General features: G+C 23.0%; 2 non-coding genes across 2 annotated transcripts; one reads left to right on the plus strand and one right to left on the minus strand.

Moving 5' to 3' along the window:
• The first annotated feature begins 536 nt into the window (after nt 1-536).
• Trnay-gua (transfer RNA tyrosine (anticodon GUA)) lies at nt 537-622 on the plus strand. The gene is given in 2 exon segments: nt 537-573; nt 587-622. It is a non-coding gene; the product is annotated as a tRNA-Tyr (tRNA).
• Nucleotides 623-3,874: 3,252 nt separating this feature from the next.
• Trnay-gua (transfer RNA tyrosine (anticodon GUA)) lies at nt 3,875-3,960 on the minus strand. The gene is given in 2 exon segments: nt 3,875-3,910; nt 3,924-3,960. It is a non-coding gene; the product is annotated as a tRNA-Tyr (tRNA).
• Between the last annotated feature and the right edge of the window lie 2,522 nt (nt 3,961-6,482).

Below are 6,482 nucleotides of genomic sequence, written 5' to 3' on the forward strand. Positions count from 1 at the left end.
GCGATTGTAAAGCGTTAAAGTTTAAGGTAATTCGTAAATGATATGTAGGTTAATATAAAGTTATTTCTGTTTAGTAAGTATGAACTAGAGAGGAATTTTATTTGCCAGTTTGTATTAAAATAAAATAGTTTGATAGGAATTCAACTGTATCAACCAAACCGAGTTTATTTATTCAAATTATATACGTGCATAAACTCTATATACGTAATTGAAAAAAAGAATTCTTTAGCATATAACTAATGCAAGTAAATTTATTTAGCATTCAATAGTAAGAAAAAATCTTTAAAAATAATAAGTTTTTACTTACTTTGGTAGTTATAGACTTCTAAACTGTATAAAGTTAAAGTCGTGCTTATTTCAAGTGTTTTTAAAATATTAGAAACCAAATTAGATTTAATACATGCATATTGTAAAGAACAAGCGAAATTTTCAACGAACCATTAGTTAACCTCTAGGATCAAAACAGTCAAACTATATAGGTGTTCATGACGAAGATAAAAAGTTTTATAAACACAATAAAGTTCATTCTATCAGCGCCTTCGATAGCTCAGTTGGTAGAGCGGTGGACTGTAGCAGAATGATAGTAATCCATAGGTCGCTGGTTCGACTCCGGCTCGAAGGACATTTTGTGAAAGTTTTTTTCTTTATGAAAGTACAAAACCAAGTGTTTTAAACTGGATAAGTATTTTAAAATCTTGTATGAACGGAAATCTATTATACAAACAAAAGAGTTAAAAAAATTGGAAAGTCGGTAGTTTAACAAATCGAAGCAGATAAAGAACTGAGAATCAAATTTAAAATAATTTTTACTTACTTTGGTTTTGTTCATTGTTTTTTGTTTTAATTATCACTGTTTTTACAATTATATAAGAAATAAACAATAAACTGCATTAAAATATGGTTTTATTGCAGTTTTTTCTGTACATAAGTATAACTATTGTATTTATACTTCTGTTAACATCATGCATGGCTGATTTCTATTCTATTGTAAAAGTTTATGAACTTTAAAAGTATACATTCAATTTTGTTTCAACTTTAACAAAATTTCAAACTGGAAACACTCAATCTTTTTAAGCCAAATGTTTAAATAACTGGTATTTGTTCTGTTTAACTTTATAATAAACAAATATTTTACGCAATTAAGTATATTGTGTTTTATTTGTGGTCATTAAGTATTTCAATAACGTATTTACTTACACTGACTATGTTTAATTTTGGTTAAGTTTTAATTTCCTTATTTTATTTATAACGAAATTCATTTCATAAAGTTTGTAGTTTTGGAGTTTAAAGCATACGTTTGCATTATTTTGCATATTTCTAAATACAAATTGTTATATATGGTTGTTTTTTTTTTTTCTTTTTAGTTGGATTTTTTTTGTTAGTTGTTAGTTCAAGCTTTTATTTCATTAATTAAATAAGAAATTTATATTATTCAAAAAATGAAGCAAATATTTGTGCAATTTTAATTTTAAAATATTTTGCTTATTTAAAATAAATAATGTTTTATTTCATTAAACGAAAAGCTTAATAATATTAAACTTTATCCAAAAATAAATTACAACGTTAACATATTTTTTTTTTTTTATTTTTTTTTTGCATTTGAGTAACTATTATTATAGAAAATACTTAAATTTAATATAACTTGAAAAAGTTTTTATAGTGTATATATTTTTAAACAGCCTAATTTTAGATAAGCTAATATTATCAAACTATCTACTATTCAGTCAAAGTTTTTAGAAAAAAATTAAAGATTTAATATAATTATTGTAATTATATAGCTATCATTCATATACTTGAAAAAATTTTTAGTTTGAATACTTTTTTAGAAATGACACTAAATTTTTAACTTTTCAGAAACTTTACATTAATTAAATAAAATGCTTGTAATCATTTTGTTACAAGCTTTTTGCTTACCGGTAGCTCTGAGTCAACAAACAAATCGTAAAATATCTCAAACAACCCAAAACATTTCCAATGCATCCAATATAGGTGAGGTTTTATTTTCAAAGGTTTATTTTAGTATTTATTTAAACTTTGTAATTTTTGCATAAAATTTAATTCCAATTAGCGGTTAGTTTGGCCAGTTTTACTATAGGCCAGGGTCTACCAAATTCATTTACGTAAAAAAAATTATTTGAAATACAGTTCAAATTTTTAAGATATTGGCCCTTTACTATTTAGTTACCTGTTTTGTTTTTGCTACTTTACAAGTTAACGCCCTCTAGTGGAAATGTTTATATAAGGGCGGTGTTGCCCCTGCATTAGGCTAACGTTTAAAAAATTCAAACTTTGACGATTGCAAAGTCTAAAAATTTGATATTGATTATAACTTTTAAAACAGTTTTGTTTTTAAAAATGAATAAAATTAGGAACAACATAATTAGAATAATTTTCATTTTTTAAAGTTTAATGCATTTAGTTCTTGACGTCATTTTGATAATTTCAGAATACATTGCTGCAACATTGTCGAATAAAAATTTACAACACCTTGGAGTAGATACACACATTTTGGTTATTACTGGAGTAATTACGATTATTGTAATTGTAATTATTTGTGTACTATGCTACTATTGTGGGGGGTTAGCGTAACTTCATAAAAACATGTACCAGTTATTTAAACAAAAATAATTTCGTTTTTACAATAGAAAAACTTATTATAAACAAATTAAATCTTTATGAAAATTAATTAAAATATTTAAAAATCAAGTCAAAGCTCAGCATTATAAGTTATAAAATTTTCGTTGTAAATACTTTTAGTCATTGTAAACTTAAATAAAAATAGTTATATATAAAAACAAACAATATCCATATATTACTTCGTAGGGTAATTATAAGAATATAAATTTTTACAGCCATTTAAGAAGACAACGGGAATATCGTAAGAAACCTAAAGATAAAGAGCCTTTTACTTTAGAAGGAAAATCTTTTATCAGGACTAAAACAAATGCAAAGAGAAATAAAAACTCAGAGAATAGCGATGAAAAAGATACTTATGAGATTGTAGATATCAATTAAAAAAAAATTAAATAAGAAAACGTTATAACATCTAGTGTAAATCAACAGTTTAATATAAAGTTTAATAAATTCAAATTTTTTGTTATTAATTATACACTGTTAGTTATATTTCTAGCTTCTTGTGATGTAACCCTTTCCAAAATATAACAAACTCTACTGTTTTTTATTGTTAAGGCAAGTATAAAATTGAATATTTTACAACTTTTTAATTGATTAAATATTAAAAGTTATCTAGTATACTCTAGTTTGTTACTTTTTAAAGCTTCGCTGTTTCTTGTGTACAAACTTGCTATTTAATATAAAACTTCCATCAAAAATTTTGTAATATACCCTATCTTTCCTTTTTTAAATGTTAAATTTTATGTATAAAATATATTTCAAACATTAATTGATTTTTATGCGTATAAAAAGCTAAATATTGCAACGTTGTTTTTGTATATAAAAATTGAAAACTACCACTCAATTGCTGGACCAATAAAGATAAATTTATTTTAAATAAAATGTTGATGTAACTCATTTAAAATGATAAGACTAGCTTTTAAATCAGATACCAACTTGTTTTGATTTAAGTGTACTATGTTAATTAATAGTTTTTATGGTAAAGCCTTTAAAAAAATATTTAAAAAATTAAACTATAATCAAAATCTTGGATTTTTGAAATGTGCTAAGTTAGTTAATTGCAACAGCTTAATTAATTATTTAAATTATCTGGTAGTTTTATTGTATAGAAACTAAAAACTTTATTATTTAAACATGCGCCTGAATTGTTTAATTTTACTTTAACAGCACTACTGTTTTCGAAACAGCTAAAATTAATTTAGTTTTTGCATATGCAATTGTAGTCATTATAAATAAATTGTCCTTCGAGCCGGAGTCGAACCAGCGACCTATGGATTTCTAACTTTCAGCTACAGTCCACGGCTCTACCAACTGAGCTATCGAAGGCGCTGTGAGAGAGCTTATTATTGCGTTTATAAACTACTCATTTCAATATGACGTCATAATAGCTTTATGGCTTTCCTGTTCTTATTTTCTAACTATCTATAAAAATTATCTTACCTATATTATTTAAACTGCTATTTTTGTTTTATTTTGTAAAAACTTAACATATCTATATATACTGTAATTTTAAAGCACTTTTGTAGTTCAAATTAAAGATTTAATCAGTTTAAAGATTTCATTCAAAAAGTGTTAAATAACTGACGAGTCATATTGGCTTAATTTAAACTTGGTTAAATTTTAGTTTTAGCTAAAATTAACTTTGTGAATTTATGATTTTTATAAAAAATTCAACTTAATAGCTTAGATAAGTTTTTAATCAATAGCTATTGTATAAAACAAAACTTTTAAGTTAAACAAAAATCTTCAACTAAAAATAAATTTCTACTAATTTGTTTACGATTTTTTTTTTAACTATAAAAATGTCGGCTTTTTAAAAAAAGAAACTTGCATATTATTTTGTTATTTTTGTTTATTAAAAACAAAATAAATAAAATATATTGATTTGCATTTAAGATAAAATTTGATTAGAAACATTTAAAAATAAAATACGTAGAATTTAAAGTAAACAGTTAGTTATTCAAGTTACTGAAGTACTTAAGTTTTATATTAATTTGAGAAGATTTTTTCAACTGAAATAGAAAAAAATATTTGAGTTATGTTACTTTTATACCTTTTAAAGCAATCAATTAAACTAAATTTTTTAGTTTAGTAGAATTTTCTGGTACTCATTTTGTTAAAAAAAATTCAAAATCAGTTCTTTAATAAGCTTTTATTTATTAAACATCCTATATAAAATTAAGCCTTAAACCAATAATTGGCTAAAGTTTAAAAAAATAGCATAAAGACTGTTTTTATTTTGACTTGATGAGTAGTAATGTACCAGTAAATGATTTTTAAAAGAAAAATGTAAAAGTTTTATTACTGCATCATAAAATTTGTTCAGAAGTTCAAATATTATTAAAAAGTTAAAAATGTTTTGTTAAATTCATAATTATGCATAAATCTATAAAAAGCACTAATCTATTGAATTGAGATTTAAATGTTATATTAAGAAAGTATTTAAATTGCATTTAACTATTTTAAGCTGGCTTAAGTTATACTTTGAACAGTGTTTAACTATTTAATCTTAAAGCTTTAAAGTAATAAATAATTTGTAAAAACTAAGTTGTTAGCAGATACAACTGCTTATATAATCATTGTAAAACTTTATAATCTATTTATTATTAAACAGACACTTAAAAAAAAATGTTACACAAATAAGGTTTTAATTTTGTAGTTTTTTTATCTAAAAATAAATATGTTTATAGGTTTTGTTCTTGTTTTTTAAATTAAGTTTTTAGTAAAATCTGTTGTATCTACTGTAAAATCAAAGGTACTTTACAAAAATGATATCTATCAAAACTTGCTTATATCCAAAACTTAAACTTAAAGTTTACTTTTTTACCATTTAGTTCTCATACATATACTTAAACTAGCTTTAAATTTCTAGAAGGATACTTAAAACAAAATATAAGTACTCTTAGCACCATATGACTAATTAAATCTTTTATTGACCTTAATAGCTTTATTTAAATTACAAAACAAACTAAGACATTGTTCAAATATTAGCATGAAAGTAACAACTATTTGCTTATAACTAATAAATTTAATTCAAAAAAATGGCATATTTTGAAATATTGAACACAACTGTTTAAAAACTGTATTTTTTCTAAGCTATCTCTGTATGTAAAAGTTTATTATTTGTAGTCATAGAAGCCAAATGTAGCTGAAAAGCGGAAAATATTTTTAAAAATGAGCTATTTTCGACAATAGCTTTTAGCTTAGCATAAACCTCTTTTAACCCAAATTTTGATTTTTATAGCATAACAGCCCAAAGGGAAGTCACGTAAACGTAAAGGGGAATCCCGTTGTACAAAACATTTTGAAAAATAATATATTAAAGTTTATAAACTGTAGTAAAAATGCTTGTAACTACAAGTTGTAAGGTTTAAAATGATAAATTCAAACTGTGACAATTAAAACATTATAAAAGGTTCTATTTAGAACTTAACAGTTATATAATGTTTTTTTTTAATATTTAACACTTTATTTACTCTATTTAGCTCTTCTTTGATTTCTTAAATAAGTTCTTCTGTCATTTGATAAATATTTTTGTTTCAATTTTGGTTTTAATAAATCATGTTTTTCAAGAATTCTAGAAGTTATGATTTTATAGCTTAAGTTTAGAAGTGTACGAATTTGTCTAAAAACAGCTGTGATTAAATCAAAATCTAAACAATGTCTTTTATTCACTAAAAAAATTAACAAAGTATTTTGTAAAATAATCCTAAAACATTTAAAAATAAGTTTTGTGTAATAAGTATAATAAGTATATTAGAATGATATTTAAATAATTGATCTTAATCATCTAATTGTTATAAAAAAGAATCATTAAGAACAGTTTTAATAAAATATTCATTAAAAAA

Source organism: Thalia democratica, chromosome 3 (assembly GCF_965202585.1).
Source record: "Thalia democratica chromosome 3, ktThaDemo2.hap1.1, whole genome shotgun sequence".
NCBI classification, from domain to species: Eukaryota; Metazoa; Chordata; class Thaliacea; order Salpida; family Salpidae; genus Thalia; species Thalia democratica.